Source organism: Oncorhynchus clarkii, chromosome 10 (genome assembly GCF_045791955.1).
Source record: "Oncorhynchus clarkii lewisi isolate Uvic-CL-2024 chromosome 10, UVic_Ocla_1.0, whole genome shotgun sequence".
In the NCBI taxonomy this organism is placed as follows: domain Eukaryota; kingdom Metazoa; phylum Chordata; class Actinopteri; order Salmoniformes; family Salmonidae; genus Oncorhynchus; species Oncorhynchus clarkii.
In genome coordinates, this window is record NC_092156.1 from 5,369,230 (window position 1) to 5,385,542 (window position 16,313).

Consider the following 16,313-nt stretch of genomic DNA (forward strand, 5'->3'; position numbering starts at 1 on the left):
ACACTGCTGTGGGGTCAGCGATGGGGGGCCGCTGCTGTGATCCTCACCAACTGGATGTGGTCATAGACCGTCCGGTTCAGGGGGAAAATCCCAGCCTTCCTGAACCCACCCTTGATGTATTTAAGGTGCCCAGGGTGGTAGGGCTGGTACTGCATGGCGGAGAAGTGTTTCTTGCCTATGACAACATCCCCCAGCACCAGCACCAGGCCCAGGGTGGTAGGGCTGGTGCTGCATGGCGGAGAAGTGTTTCTTGCCTATGACAACATCCCCCAGCACCAGGCCCAGGGTGGTAGGGCTGGTGCTGCATGGCGGAGAAGTGTTTCTTGCCTATGACAACATTGCCCAGCACCAGGCCCAGGGCTGGTGCTGCATGGCGGAGAAGTGTGTCTTGCCTATGTGTAACAGTATAAGTTTAAACCGTCCCCTCGCCCATACCCGGGCGTGAACCAGGGACCCTCTGCACACCTCAACAACAGTCACCCACGAAGCACCATTACCCATCGCTCCACAAAAGCCGCGGCCCTTGCAGAGCAAGGGGAACAACTACTTCAAGGTCTCAGAGCAAGTGGCGTCACTGATTGAAACGCTATTTAGCGCACACCGCTAACTAAGCTAGCCGTTTCACATCCGTTACATATGACAACATCCCCCAGCACCAGGCCCAGGGGTGGTAGGGCTGGTAGTGAAGACTGACTTCAGAGGGCCGAAGACACAGACATTTCCTCTCAAAATCAAATGAATTTCGTTATTTTTTTCGTGTTCATGCAACCTCATTTTTAAACATAGTTCCAAGGAAATGGACATCATTTCCATGTAATCCACCATAACGTTATTGCAAAGGTCATGGAAAGAGCAGGGGTTCATAACTGTTAGTACTCAGTGTATATGATGGAGTGAGAGTTCAGAGGTCAGTTGGTGCTATATTGTTGTTTTATACATGAATGTATTAATGTCTTATTAGTTTATCATCTCGTGCTATTGGAATTTATAATATTAACAATAATCATTCTCATGCTTTGTTCATTAACATTATATAAAGCAACATTATGTTCCTTCATCTCTCATTGAACAGAATCACATCCTTCCCCTCTGAAAATAAAGTTCCCTACTTTGTCTAATTCTTATATTTGATGGTACTTATTTATTTATCAAGACATTATCAGTGGGAAAATGCTCACCTTCAATGGCCACTGGCACGCTAGAGAAGTATGCTCTTCACAGATTAATCTCAGTTTCAATTGTACCGGGCAGATGGAAAACAGCAAGTATGGCGTCACGTGGGCGAGCGGTTTGCTGATGTCAACATCGTAAACAGAGCACCCCGTGGTGGTGGGTTTATGGTATGGGCAGGCATAAGCTACGGACACACAATTGCATTTTATCGATGGCAATTTGAATGCACAGAGATACCGTGTGTTGTCTGTTTGTGTCTCTTAGGAGCAGGGCACCTATCAAGGGGGTAATATCTGTGGTATCGTGGGAAGTAGATGTTGAAGACAGTGATTGATGCCTGCCGGATGCCCGGTTTTTGATAGGGAGTCTCTCCCTACTCATGTGCAGTTAATTTATTAACTTACAGAGTCAGAGCTTTTATCCAAAGACCAATGCAGTGGGATCGTTGCAAAGCTTTTGGTCATGTAGCAAGTGTTTTCAGAAGGGAGAAACCGAGATGTCCTAGTTGTGGAAAAGATCTTATTACATGTTATAAAAATGATGAATATGTGACGTGTTGCAATTGGAGTGGGAACCATGAAGCCACATCTTCTGAATACTTTACAAGGGTGAACGAGAAGGAGGTGGCCAAAGCCAGGGTTGTACAGAGCATTTCATAAGCAGCAGCTGTGAAAAGGGTTGAGGGGTTGAATGGTGCATCAAAAGAGTCCATGGTGGTGGATAGGCCTACACTGCAGGATGCAGGGGTTTCCTTTCACCAGCAGGATCCTGACATTTTAAAGGTTAAGAAAGGTGGACTTTGTGGCCTTTATAGCTGTGGTAATTAATGGCACTGCCAAGGTGGACAGAAGGTCCAGGAAGATAGAAATCATAGTGATTGCCGCGGAGTGGTTCCCAGGGCTGAAAGATTTCTCTGCGAAGGAGTTACATGCAATATTGTCACAAGACGTACCATCCCTCTCAGGTCATAGAGCCTGAGAAGAGAGATCTGGAGAATTAAAAGAAGGAAGGAAGGAAGTGGGAGTTTTGTTTGTTTTGGCAATGTGGATGGATTAAGTTAGTTTCACTATTACATATGGATTTATTTACGACATTATTTTATTTAAATGTTTTGGTTTTCAAACTGTCCCGTTGGTGGCGGCAGTACACCTTTTGGGGTGTTGTCTGCCATAAAACGCACAGAAGAAGGAGGCAGGGAGAAATAGAAACCAACCATAACAAGCCGATTTGCGCAAGAATACAAATTTGTAGCTTGTCATAGCTAGAATATTTATCATCCGATATGATTATTTAGTACCACACGGAGTCTCTATGACTGTAGTGGCACTTTGATGACTTGTGATTGGCCGACAAGCTACACGCGCCACTCTGGGCGATTCTTGTTGAGCAGTAGAGAACATATTATCCACAACTCTGTCCATCGCTGTTGTAATCGACAGTGAAACCAAAATGTTCCCAAACGGGAGATTTATACGATGGAGGATTCTCCAATTCTGGTTGATCAATCCCACCACTCACCATCTACAGAGTTCCCGGCTGCACCTCACAAAAGGAGCGTTTCAAATCCGTCAGTTAACATTCACATTTTGATTACAATGTGCGCATAAATTGTAGTTGTTTTAACAGAATAATCTACAATGTTTTTTCAGCTTTACTCACGAGGCAGTGGCATTCAACGCAGCGTAGGCATGGCGTTTTTATTATTTTTAAAATGTTTTTAGTATTCATTCAGGTTCACAGTGCGGACCGAACAGTGTTCCCCATGTCGAACGGTTTGGTAGGTATACCTGTACCGTTACAGCCCTATCCTACTATACTGACACAACCAGGTTAACTGAACCAAAGAAAAATGCAAGTGTTCACATAACAGCGCAACACAACTCCAAACACGACAGATAAGCTGCATAGCCCCCTAGGCTTTATGAATATAAGCCAAATGTACTTATAGAACGGAATGAGATGTAAGACCTCGTCAGTTCTACCAGCTAATGTGAGATTTTTAGAATACAAAACATTTGAGGACACAATTTAAAGGCCTATGTATTTTCATCGTTTTGTTCAGTGTACAATATGACCACAAGGCTGGCCATCTTTTCCCCTCTATCTGGCTTCCCTCCCCCTGGTCTAAATTCAAGTTTGATTATTTGTCATAAACATGGAGCACAGTGCAATGAAATGCTTACTTCACCTCTCTGCAATGCAACAATAGAAAAAGTAAGTAGCTTAATAATTAAAATAATTATTTCAATTTAATAATGGGCAGTTCTTTTTCTTTTTATTTTATTTAACCTTTATTTAACCAGGTAGGCCAGTTGAGAACACCTTTATTTAACCAGGTAGGCCAGTTGAGAACACCTTTATTTAACCAGGTAGGCCAGTTGAGAACAAGTTCTCATTTACAACTGTGACCTGGCCAAGATAAAGCAAAGCAGTGCGACAAAAACAACAACACAGAGTTACACATAAACAAACGTACAGTCAATAACACAATAGAAAAATCTATGTACAGTGTGTGTAAATGTAGAAGAGTAGGGAGGTAAGGCAATAAATAGGCCATGGAGGCAAAATAATTACAATTTAGCATTAACACTGGAGTGATAGATGTGCAGACGGTGATGTGCAAGTAGAGATACTGGGGTGCAAAAGAGCAAGAGGATAAATAACAATATGGGGATGAGGTAGCTGGGTGGGCTATTTACAGATGGGCTGTGTACAGGTACAGTGATCGGTAAGCTGCTCTGACAGCTGACACTTAAAGTTAGAGAGGGAGATATAAGACTCTAGCTTCAGTGATTTTTGCTATTCATTCCAGTCATTGGCAGCAAAGAACTGGAAGGAAAGACGGCCAAAGGAAGTGTTGGCTTTGGGAAGGACCAGTGAAATATATCTGCTGGAGCGTGTGCTACGGGTGGGTGTTGCTATGGTGACCAGTGAGCTGAGATAAGGCAGGGCTTTACCAAGCAAAGACTAATAGATGACCTGGAGCCAGTGGGTTTGGCGATGGATATGCAGTGAGGGCCAGCCAACGAAAGCAGACAGGTCGCAGTGTTGGGAAGTATATGGGGCTTTGGTGACAAAACGGATGGCACTGTGATAGACTACATCCAGTTTGCTGAGGCGAGTGTTGGAGGCTATTTTGTAAATGACATCGCCGAAGTCAAGGATCGGTAGGATAGTCAGTTTTACGATGGTATGTTTGGCAGCATGAGTGAAGGAGGCTTTGTTGTGAAATAGGAAGCCAATTCTAGATTTAATTTTGGATTGGAGATGCTTAATATGAGTCTGGAAGGAGAGTTTACAGTCTAATCAGACACCTAGGTATTTGTAGTTGTCCACATATTATAAGTCAGAACTGTCCAGAGCAGTGATGCTAGTCGGGCGGGTGCAGGCAACAATCGATTGAAGAGCATGCATTTAGTTTTACTAGCATTTAAAAGCAGTTGGAGACCATGGAAGGAGTGTTGTATGTCATTGAAGCTCGTTTGGAGGTTTGTTAACACAGTATCCAATGAAGGGCCAGATGTATACAGAATGGTGTCATCTGCGTGGAGGTGGATCAGAGAATCACCAGCAGCAAGAGCGACATCATTGATGTATACAGAGAAAAGAGTCGGCCCGAGAATTGAACCCTGTGGCACCCCCATAGAGACTGCCAGAGGTCCGGACAACAGCCCTTCAATTTGACACATTGAACTCTATCTGAGAAGTAGTTGGTGAACCAGGCGAGGCAGTCATTTGAGAAACCAAGGCGGTTGAGTCTGCCGATAAGAATATGTTGATTGACGGAGTCGAAAGCCTTGGCCAGGTCGATGAAGACGGCTGCACAGTACTGTCTTTTATCGAGTGATTGACAGAGTTTCCTAGCCTCAGTGCAGCTGGCAGCTGGGAGGAGGTGCTCTTATTCTCCATGGACTTTACAGTGTCCCAAAACTTTTTGGAATTAGTGCTACAGGATGGAAATTTCTGTTTGAAAAATCTAGCTCTAGCTTTCCTAACTGACTGAGTATATTGGTTCCTGACTTCCCTGAAAAGTTGCATATCGCGGGGGCTATTCAATGCTAATGCAGAACGCCTCAAATAGTTACATAGCCTATGTGGAAATAACAGACATGAGCCAATCATGTTTACTTGTAGAATGAGAAGTTAAGACCTATGATTCAGTTAATTTCATCAGTTCTACCACCCAAAGTGCTAATTTAATAAGGGATAAATATGTTGTAGTAAAGTTCAGCTTCAGTCCACAGGAGGGCACTGTGTCACTGTCAGAAGATATGTGCTTCAGTCAGAAAAACATTTGCTCATCTCTTCATTTTTATTTTTTTTATTTAGCTAGCTACAGAAACTAAACCCATCCAATACAATCGCTGGAAATAACTACTTTTCCTAATTTCATGACTTATATAAACATTCTTAGCTTTCCCATTCACTAAATATACTGTTAAATAACTCAGACTCGCTTAGGATACTGAGCGCTAACTTATTAGCATTAGCCTACCCTTATGCTGATGGAGTCTAGTTAGCTACCGCCAAACCTGTGGCTCTGTTTCTGCACTCTGACTTTCTGGCTGTTCTACCGCATTCATTACTGCCTCAAACCCGCTCACTTTATTTGCCTTTCGGAAGAAATTCTGGAGTATCCATATTTGCTGTGTTGAGGCATTTTACTGAGTGATGGGATTGACATCTAACCGGTGCTGTAGGGGTGGGGTCAAGGGACGGGAGCGGTCCACTGCGTTGTGAAATCTCTACCAATCACAGCAGACACTGAGTCACACCAGGGGCTTCTTGCAGTGTCTGCTACTGCCTAGCAAAGTATATTGGATTGTTTATTTTAGTCATTAAAATGTGCATAGCGCAAGTGATGTGTGGTTATGAAAACTCAGACTGAAATGTATATACTTTTTAAATAATATTGATAATAATAATAACATCAAAAGGGTCGGGGCTGAACCAAAAACATCCAGGGCTGAAGCCCCGGAAGCCCGGGCCTAATGGCGCCACTGGCCAACATACTTCGTCTGGTCAAGATACATGTACATTTTATATAAAGCATGCCTTGCATTGAATGCCGGCCTATCAGAGTTGAATTTAAATACATCCTGAATGAACTGTTTAGATTTTTTCTGTGTCAGGTGTGACGTGTCAGAGAAGAGATCGGACAACAAGGCATCAATAGAATCTATTTATTTCAATGCTACAGAGGATTCTCAGATATTAACAGGCATTGGTTTGAAAAGCATTTGGTGGCAGCCAGGTAAACAAAACCAAAAGATGGCTAACAGGGTTATAAAACCACTCGCCACTTAAACACAGAATGAGGAAAATAAAACAGGCAGTGCAAATGTGGATATTAAAAGTTTACAATGTTTGTGTGCTTTGTTCAATAATACATTTTGTGGATAAATTAAACAGTTTATGCCCTTTTTTTATACAGTGTTCTGATCTCCTTTTACAATCTCTTTCTCCTGCTTAATCCTGGTCCTTTCATCTTTCTCTCGCTGTCTATTGTGTTCCATTAATTGTAGTCTTTCCTTCTCGAGCTCCTGTCTTCGTTCTTCTTCCATCTTTTGTTCTGTTTCCAGTCTCACGTTCTTAGCAAGGAGTTGGTTGTAATCGTTTTCAGTCGTCTTTCCATTCTTCACTTTCTTTTTTTCCGTTTTGGCTTGATTGAGGTCTTTCTCTGCCTTGTCCGCTCGGTTTTTTGATTTATCGCTTCCCATTCTCTTGTTGATCTTGTAGGTCTCTGACTTTCTTAGAGATGAGATATGAAAATAACCAAAAACAGACAGTGAATGCTTTTGCTCCCGGAAACAGTATTTTTTTTTACTGTATATTTGGTACTGTTTCCTGAAAAAAATGTGTGTGTCTGCTTCGACTACATTTGTTTTATATATAAAAGTGTTCTTAGGCTCCGTAGAAGCCTAAAGGTATTTGTGATCAAACATGCATCTCAACACTGACCCACCAGCATGACTAAACAGGATGGTCAAACAAGGCTAATTTTGTAATTTCTTGAAATACCTTGAGACAATATAACTGCCACCAGCCTCTGTTTCTACTCTAGAAACACTGTAAATAAACATTTGTAAATAATGTATTCTTAATTGATTTTCCAAGTTAAATAAAGTTTGTAGAAGAAAAAAATTATGGTGAAAATCTATTTCCTCATCTGTCTGTTCAAGTGAAATGGTGCTGGGAGTGTAAAGTAGTAATGTTGTCTTCCTCTGAATCTCTTTCCAAGTTGTGGATAATAATACGACGTGATTGAGTTCAAGTGCTTTTGAAGTCGCAATAATGCGTCAGTAAATTATAACATAAAGATCACTCAATTTGTTTAATTATGTTCACTGCATCAGGGATAGCATACACAAATGTTTCAGCTTTTACAGCCTTCTTCGGTGTTTAGGTACAACTTTATTCTAATTCAAAACAACATTTGTAAAGAACCGATGAGCAGCAGGTGCTTCTAATCAGGGTTGCCACTCATCTGCCAATCAGGGATGTGGCTTCTGTGGTCTACCTGAAAACAAGTTACAATCACAAAGAAATACAGAATTATAGGGTATGGGGGCTGGCCTGATGGGCAATTCACAAATCAAATCGCCCCACTCATGTCAATTCATGAAAAAAAGCCCACCACAAAGGCCATTATGCAAGCCGTTAAGAAATATGTTGGGCAACTCAAATTATATGCTAAGTCTGATATGGACAGTGTTCTTGTATAGCAGTCTAAATGTGGGGAAATCTAAGTCTTCATTTAAACCGTGTGGAGATACATAATGTCATGTATTTATCCACGTGGCTTCTCGTTGTAGTAATTTATCGTCATGGTCCCCTATACTTGGTGGATGAACGTTTTTGATCCCGACGCAACGCAATTCATTAATAGAATGATTGTTCTATAAAGTGTCTCTCAACTAGCGAGGTGATATCTTGACGTCTAATAGTGGATTTATGTTCTCCAATACGTACTTTCAAGGCGCGAGATGTTTTGCCAAACTATTTCTCATTACAAGAACACTAACATATAAATAACTCATTTAGTTGTGGAAGTTATACATTACTTTATCTCATAGGTCCTAGAAGTCTGAGGGCATACAACGTTAGAACGTTTCCTTATGGCGCTACAAGAGGTACAAGATCTACAGGGGAATCATCCTCTAATGAATGTCTCTTCTCTCTCTGACCACATCGGATTGAACCAATATGTTCGATAGATTTATTGATCGTTTATATGTGAATAAAGGTGGCTTCTGGAAGGCAGAATGTTGATTAACAACAGACTTGATGCCATTACTGCTTTCAAAATAAGCGAAATAAATGTTTATTTGTTTGTAAATGTTATAAAGCAATGTATAGATTCAAAAGATGGTTAAAACTATAATGCAGATATCATGGACTGCCAGTCCTGGCATCTAGAGCACTTTAGAATTTGAGAGAGATTACATTTCCCTAGCCCCATCCCTCCGTTGTAGACCACAATAACTGGAGGCACTGACAATGTTATTTCTCAAAGATCAATTCAAGTTAGAATCTACATTTGGTGAAACAGGCCTTTGATATTGTTTCAGTGATGCAACGGAGGAGAGGAGCGTCCGTTTCTGGTATTTTTTGTTGTTGCATTGATATCCGATGGGGAAAAAGTGTTCTTTGTTTAAAGTAACTTATTCGCTGTTGCCCAGTAAAGGTTTTGCTAAGCAACCATTTAGGTCTACCGTTGAAATGAAATAAGGGTTAGTAGCCTACCTTAAGTCAACGAAGTTTAATGGATGTCAACCAGACAAAATTACAAGTAGATGTTCGAAATAGGCGCCAGGTATACAACATACGTATATGTGTCTCTACCTAGATGTAGACCGGGTGTTACACCCTGTTTTATAGACCAAATCACAGAGTTTCTAAACCCAGAGGCGCGGCATCGCGAGACATCCAGGAACGCTTCTGAAATAGTAAACAGAACATGCCGGGGTTTGAGATGTCAATGAGAGAAGTGAAAACATCTTCATTAGTTGTTAATTTTCTCGAAATCAAAAGGCAAAACCTAGATTCGAGACAATTTCTTTAGTTGAACCTGTTATTACAGCAACCTCGTGAAAGTGATGAACTGACACTTTTTCATTTTTTGTCAAAAACAAGTTTATATCGAAGCAGTGCCTTTGAGTTGACGGCCCGCACATGCGCAGTTCGGAGCGACAGACCATTAGATCCGATGACTTGCTTCTCTACGGATGAGCTCTGCTAGCCAACGTCGCCATGACATCGCCTACAACTGCTATCCGGGATTTCTATTGAAGAAGCAGTTTTACCCTATCTTCATACTGTCTTTGACCAAATCTCTCTTTCTTGTAAAACCACCCCAACACTCGTCTTGTAAATTACATGACTACAAGTCAGGCTCTGGCTGTTATACTGTAACATTGGAGACAGCTCATCCTAGTGGATACAGACTGCTACAGTAGCCTACTGGTGGTCATTGAGTAGATCAGATTAATTGTATTTCTGCTTTGTATGCTACTTTGAGTACAGTACAACTCCAGTACAATGCCCATGCACTGATGGGTGAATGTGAATATAAACTTTATTACATTGTCCTTACTGCAGAGTAAATTGATTGTTATTCTGTACCTACACGAATAACAATGTAATCATTGGCAAACCTTGAATAATGGCCCTAGACCTTCAGTTGGGAAATACATTCCAATAGGTTCTACATCATATCAAATTCTAACATCATGAAAATACCAGAAACAGAGCATGACTTAAAGGGGAATGGAAACACTTTAGTCAGTAAATATAAGAGATGTATTCAATCCACTAATCTAAACATGGATTTAACATAAAAACATCTCTATATTTAGTATTTTGATCGTCAACAAGATTTATTTGAGCTACGGTCAGCACCATTTTAATTGCCATAGTAACAACTGACTCCAGGGAGTCACTGGCAGGAATCAGCTAATTGTCTGCGGTATTGAGTTGTCGCGCGGAGAGTGAATTGAAGAGCGTGATGTTAGGTGATGACAACAAGTAGTAATTCAAACACAAACGTAATAGCGCTGTAAGAATTGGCTCCAACAACAATTGTCTGTGTGTGTCTGAGGGCATACAACGTTAGAACGTTTCCTTATGGCGCCACAAGAGGCATAAGATCTACAGGGAATCATCCTTTAATTAATGTCTCTTTTCTCTCTCTGACCACATCTGATTGAACTAATGTTTGATAGATTTATTGATCGTTTATAGGTTCATCGGTTCTTTACAAATGTTGTTTTGAATTAGAATAAAGTTGTACCTAAACACCGAAGAAGGCTGTAAAGCTGAAACATTTGTGTATGCTATCCCTGATGCAGTGAAAATAATTAAACAAATTGAGTGATCTTTATGTTATATCCACGTGGCTTCTCATTGTAGTAATTTATCGTCATGGTCACCTATACTTGGTGGATGAACGTTTTGAATTAGAATTATTTACAAATGTTTATTTACAATTAGTTTTCTGCTGTTTTCACCCGATTTGTCCAACTTATCACCTCTAAAATGTCAATAAACCACTCTAAAGAGAATAAATATGTCTCATTACACACAGTGCATTCAGAAAGTATTCAGACCCCTTGACTTTTTCCACATTTTGTTATGTTACAGCCTTATTCTAAAATGAAATTAAATAACACCAATCAAGTTGTAGAAACATCCCAAAGATGATAAATGGAAACAGGGTAAACCTGAGCTCAATTTCGAGTCTCATAGCAAATGGTCTGAATTTCTTACGTAAATAACGTATTTCTGTTTTTTAATAAATAAAAATAACTTTTTGCTTTGTCGTTATGGGGTATTGTGTGTATATTAGGTACATTTAAAAAATAATTTAAAAAATAGAAAAAGGCTGTAAGGTAACAAAATGTGGAAAAAGTCAAGGGGTCTGAATACTTTCCAAATGCACTGTACTGATGGAAATAAGATAAACGCTGGATGGGGTTACATAATTAAAGGAAAGAGTGGAGACATTAGCAGAGCCAGAGGCTCAGCACAAGTAGGAGAAGTAGAGGCCCTGTTAGAAGCAACAAGATTGTCACCGCTGTTGAAAGGAGAGGACCAAGGTGCAGCGTGGTGAGCGTACATTTTCTTTATTCAATCAAAATGACGCCGAACAAAAAACAATAAACACTACAAAACCAAACCGTGAAGCTCAAAGGCTTTGTGCCCTAAACAAAGTCAACTTCCCACAAACACAGGTGGAAAAAAGGGCTACCTAAGTATGGTTCTCAATCAGAGACAACGATAGACAGCTGCCTCTGATTGAGAACGACACCCGGCCAAACACAAAGAAATACACAACACAGAAAATAGAATACCCACCCCAACTCACGCCCTGACCAAACCAAAATAGAGACATAAAAAGGATCTCTGAGGTCAGGGCGTGAAAAAGATGTACAGAAAATAGTGACGGATTCTAAATATGTACAGGAAATAGTATTTGAAGATATTCCATTATAGGGGATGAATAGAGGAATTACTAGGGCCACATGGGAAAAAAATAGCAGGTATACTAAAATCGGGGGATTATATAATAGTGCATGTTAAGGCCCACCAAAAGGGCACATGGACAGAGGACCAAGAGATGGCAAGGGGGAAGTTTGTTTAATGATGGGAGGTGGTGGATAAATAGATCCCAGAGGAAAAAGACTTGTACCTCAAGAATGTTTATTTTACCTTTATTTAACGTGGCAAGCCAGTTAAGAACAAATTCTTATTGACAATGGTAGCCTAGGAACAGTGGGTATAACTGCCTTGTTCAGAACTACACATTTTTGCCCTGTCAGCTCAGGGATTCAATCTAGCAATCTTTCGGTTACTGGGCCAACGCTCTAACCACTAGGCTACCTGCCGCTCCTGTGTATGTGCAGAGGGAGTGTTGACCCAGCTGTTGAGGTACAAAAAGGAGACAAGTCACATAGAAGCCAATGTGATGAGCATTGCATCAGGGGAACACTACTTATTTTAATTACATTGGGTACGTAATGAGTTCTAGGGTGACGTTTGTCAGGAGTAATGTGGTCTCCAGGATTATTAACAAAGAGTACGGTCCTATGGGGAAGTCTCTGCATGTACACTTAGGTTAATACGTTTTTTAAAATTGTGATTTGACGCATGCACAGGCTTCACTGTGACTAGGCCAACACACCAGGCTACCAGTGAAGGGCTTAAAGGAATCCTGGTAGATGCCTTCAGTGACCTAGAGGTGCCAAAAATAAAGTTGGGATAAGGGATCCCTGGAATCCTTACAAAAAGAAAACATTTGAATGGGGAGAGCAGAGGTCGGACGCTGACGCAAAAGGATTGGATGAGTAGTTAAAAGTTTTTTGCTTTCGTTTGTTGTTTGCTTTTTCTGTAGGGTCCTGCTTGTTTTGTGTGGGGCATTAAAACAGGGATAAAATATACAAATATTGCGCAAGGAAATTATATGTGTACGCTAAACAAAACCGTAGAAACGATTTACTAAAGGAGGAACGCACAACTAAAATAGGTATATAATGTGATGTATCAGACGCTATGAGTCGAGTACAGCTGGTGAGTTTAATAGTGCAATGAACATGGACAAGACAAAGCGAGAGTAGGGTCTGGACATGAAACATAGTTCCATTCCCCAGGCAGTATTGATTCTAAGGGAGTGACAGATATAAAGGAGGTAATCAGTGAAGTTGATGGAGTCCAGGTGTATCTCATAATGAGGCACAGGTGCGCATAACGATGTTGCCAGGTGTGCATAATGATGGTTGTCAGAGCCGGTGATTAGTAAACCGGCAACGTCGAGTGCTGCAGAGGAGGAGCAGGACCAGGAGAAGACGTGACAAGGTGAGTGCTCAGGTTTAGGAGGACAGGTAATTAAAGGATGAGAAGAGCTAAAAAAAATGGTTAGAAAAACTAGAATTTGAAAATAGTGGTGACTTGTTTGACCATACATGTCCAAATAAGACAGGGTCAGCAGATTCATCTCTGCAACTTAGGGAGGAAATGAATGTGGTAGCGAAAAAGTGTACAACAGGGTTTCTATGGGAACACGAGCAAGAGGCTAACATGATAACTAGGGCCTACTACACTGGTGGAGGAAAGGTCATAGAGGTTGCAGGCAGTTTAGTAAACATGTTAAAAACCAAAGATACACCCTCCTGAATGTTCATGACAAACAACAGATGTATGGAATGGGTCACAAGGTTAGGAATCGTATGAAAGACACTAATAATTCACCGCGGACAGTATCTGGTGTAAAAGACTGTTCTCATTATGTGTAGAAATCAGGGTCTAGCCTGTTTTCAAACTGCAGCCATCTCGACCCTGGTACCTCAGAATAAAAACAAACTCATGCATTGGAATGCGGTCTTGTTAAGATTTATCACCCAAGGCATCATAAATCTTCTGTCAGCATTAAGCCCCCAGAAGCCCTTCTCAGTAGAACACACACAGATGACAGTGTTCTAAGAACCCTCTTCTGTTGCATAAAACAATCATTAAATGCAATAACAGTATTTATAACATAATCTTGTAATTTCTCTTACAAAAGGATAATCGCAGTGGTGGAAAAAGTACCCAATTGTCATACTTGGGTAAAAGATACCTTAATACAAAATTACTCAAGTAGAAGGGAAAGTCACGTGGTTAAATATTACTTGAGTTAAAGTCAAAGTATTTGGTTTGAAATATACTTAAGTATATTTTAGCAACTACATTTACCTTTGATACTTAAGTATCAAAAGTATAAATATTTTCATATTCCTTATATTTAGCAAACCAGATGGCACAATTTTCTTGATTTAAAAAAAATGTATGAATAGCCAAGGGCACACTCCAACACGCAGACATAATTTACAAATGAAGCATTTGTGTTTGGTGAGTCCGCCAGATCAGAGGCAGTAGAAATGTTCTTGATAAGTGTGTGAACAGATCACCAGATGGTGCAATCTCTATTGCACTCCACACTGCCCTTTCCCACCAGGACAAAAGAAACACCGGTGTGAGAATGCTATTCATTGACTACAGCCCAGCGTTCAACAACATAGTGCCCTCAAAGCTCATCAATAAGCTAAGGACCCTGGGACTAAACACCTCCCTCTGCAACTAGATCCTGGACTTCCTGACAAGCTGCCCCCAGGTGGTAAGGGTAGGTAACAACACACCCGCCACGCTGATCCTCAACACAGGGGCCCCTCAGGGGTGCGTGCTAAGTCCTCTCCTGTACTCCCTGTTCACTCATACTTGCACGGCCAGGCACGACTCCAACACCATCATTAAGTTTGCCGATGACACGACAGCGGTAGGCCTGATCACCGACAAAGACGAGACAGCCTACAGGGAGGAGGTCAGAGAATGGGCGTGTGGTGCCAGGACAACAAACACTCCCTCAATGTGATCAAGACAAAGGACATTGCAAAAATCAGAAACTTTCTGTCCAAAAATGATGCAGAAAAACGAATCCATGCTTTTGTTACTTCTAGGTTAGACTACTGCAATGCTCTACTTTCCGGCTACCCGGATAAAGCACTAAATAAACTTCAGTTAGTGCTAAATACGGCTGCTAGAATCCTGACTAGAACCAAAAAATTGGATCATATTACTCCAGTGCTAGCCTCCCTACACTGGCTTCCTGTTAAGACAAGGGCTGATTTCAAGGTTTTACTGCTAACCTACAAAGCATTACATGGGCTTGCTCCTACTTATCTCACTGATTTGGTCCTGCCGTACATACCTACACGTACGCTACGGTCACAAGACGCAGGCCTCCTAATTGTCCCTAGAATTTCTAAGCAATCAGCTGGAGAGAGGGCTTTCTCCTACAGAGCTCCATTTTTATGGAATGGTCTGCCTACCTATGTGAGAGACGCAGACTCGGTCACAACCTTTAAGTCTTTACTGAAGACTCATCTCTTCAGTAGGTCATATGATTGAGTGTAGTCTGGCCCAGGAGTGTGAAGGTGAACGGAAAGGCTCTGGAGCAACGAACCGCCCTTGCTGTCTCTGCCTGGCCGGTTCCCCTCTCTCCACTGGGATTCTCTACCTCTAACCCTATTACAGGGGCTGAGTCACTGGCTTACTGGTGCTCTTCCATGCCGTCCCTAGGAGGGGTGCGTCACTTGAGTGGGTTGAGTCACTGACGTGATCTTCCTGTCTGGGTTGACGCCCCCCCTTGGGTTGTGCCGTGGCGGAGATCTTTGTGGGCAATACTCGGCCTTGTCTAAGGATGGTAGGTTGGTGGTTGAAGATATCCCTCTAGTGGTGTGGGGGCTGTGCTTTGGCAAAGTGGGTGTGGTTATATCCTGCCTGTTTGACCCTGTCCGGGTGTATCATCGGATGGGGCCACAGTGTCTCCTGACCCCTCCTGTCTCAGCCTCCAGTATTTATTCTGCAGTAGCTTATGTGTCGTTGTGCTAGGGTCAGTCTGTTATATCTGGAGTACTTCTCCTGTCTTATCCGGTGTCCTGTGTGAATTTGTCTGCTCTCTCTAATTCTCTCTTTCTTTCTCTCTCTTGGAGGACCTGAGCCCCAGGGCCATGCCTCAGGACTACCTGGCATGATGACTCCTTGCAGTCCCCAGTCCACCTGGCCGTGCTGCTGCTCCAGTTTCAACTGTTCTGCCTGCGGCTATGGAACCCTGACCTGTTCACCGGACGTGCTACCTGTCCCAGACCTACTGTTTTCAACTCTCTAGAGACAGCAGGTGCGGTAGAGATACTCTTAATGATTGGCTATGAAAAGCCAACTGACATTTACTCCTGAGGTGCTGACTTGTTGAACCCTCGACAACTACTGTGATTATTATTATTTGACCCTGCTGGTCATCTATGAACATTTGAACATCTTGGCCATGTTCTGTTATAATCTCCACCCGGCACAGCCAGAAGAGGACTGGCCACCCCTCATAGCCTGGTTCCTCTCTAAGTTTTTTCCTAGGTTTTGGCCTTTTCTAGGGAGTTTTTCCTAGCCACCGTGCTTCTACACCTGCATTGCTTGCTGTTTGGGGTTTTAGGCTGGGTTTCTGTACAGCACTTTGAGATATCAGCTGATGTAAGAAGGGCTTTATAAATACATTTGATTTGATTTGAACTGCTCGGCATCCCACCGCAAGGCACTACAGAGGGTAGTGCAAA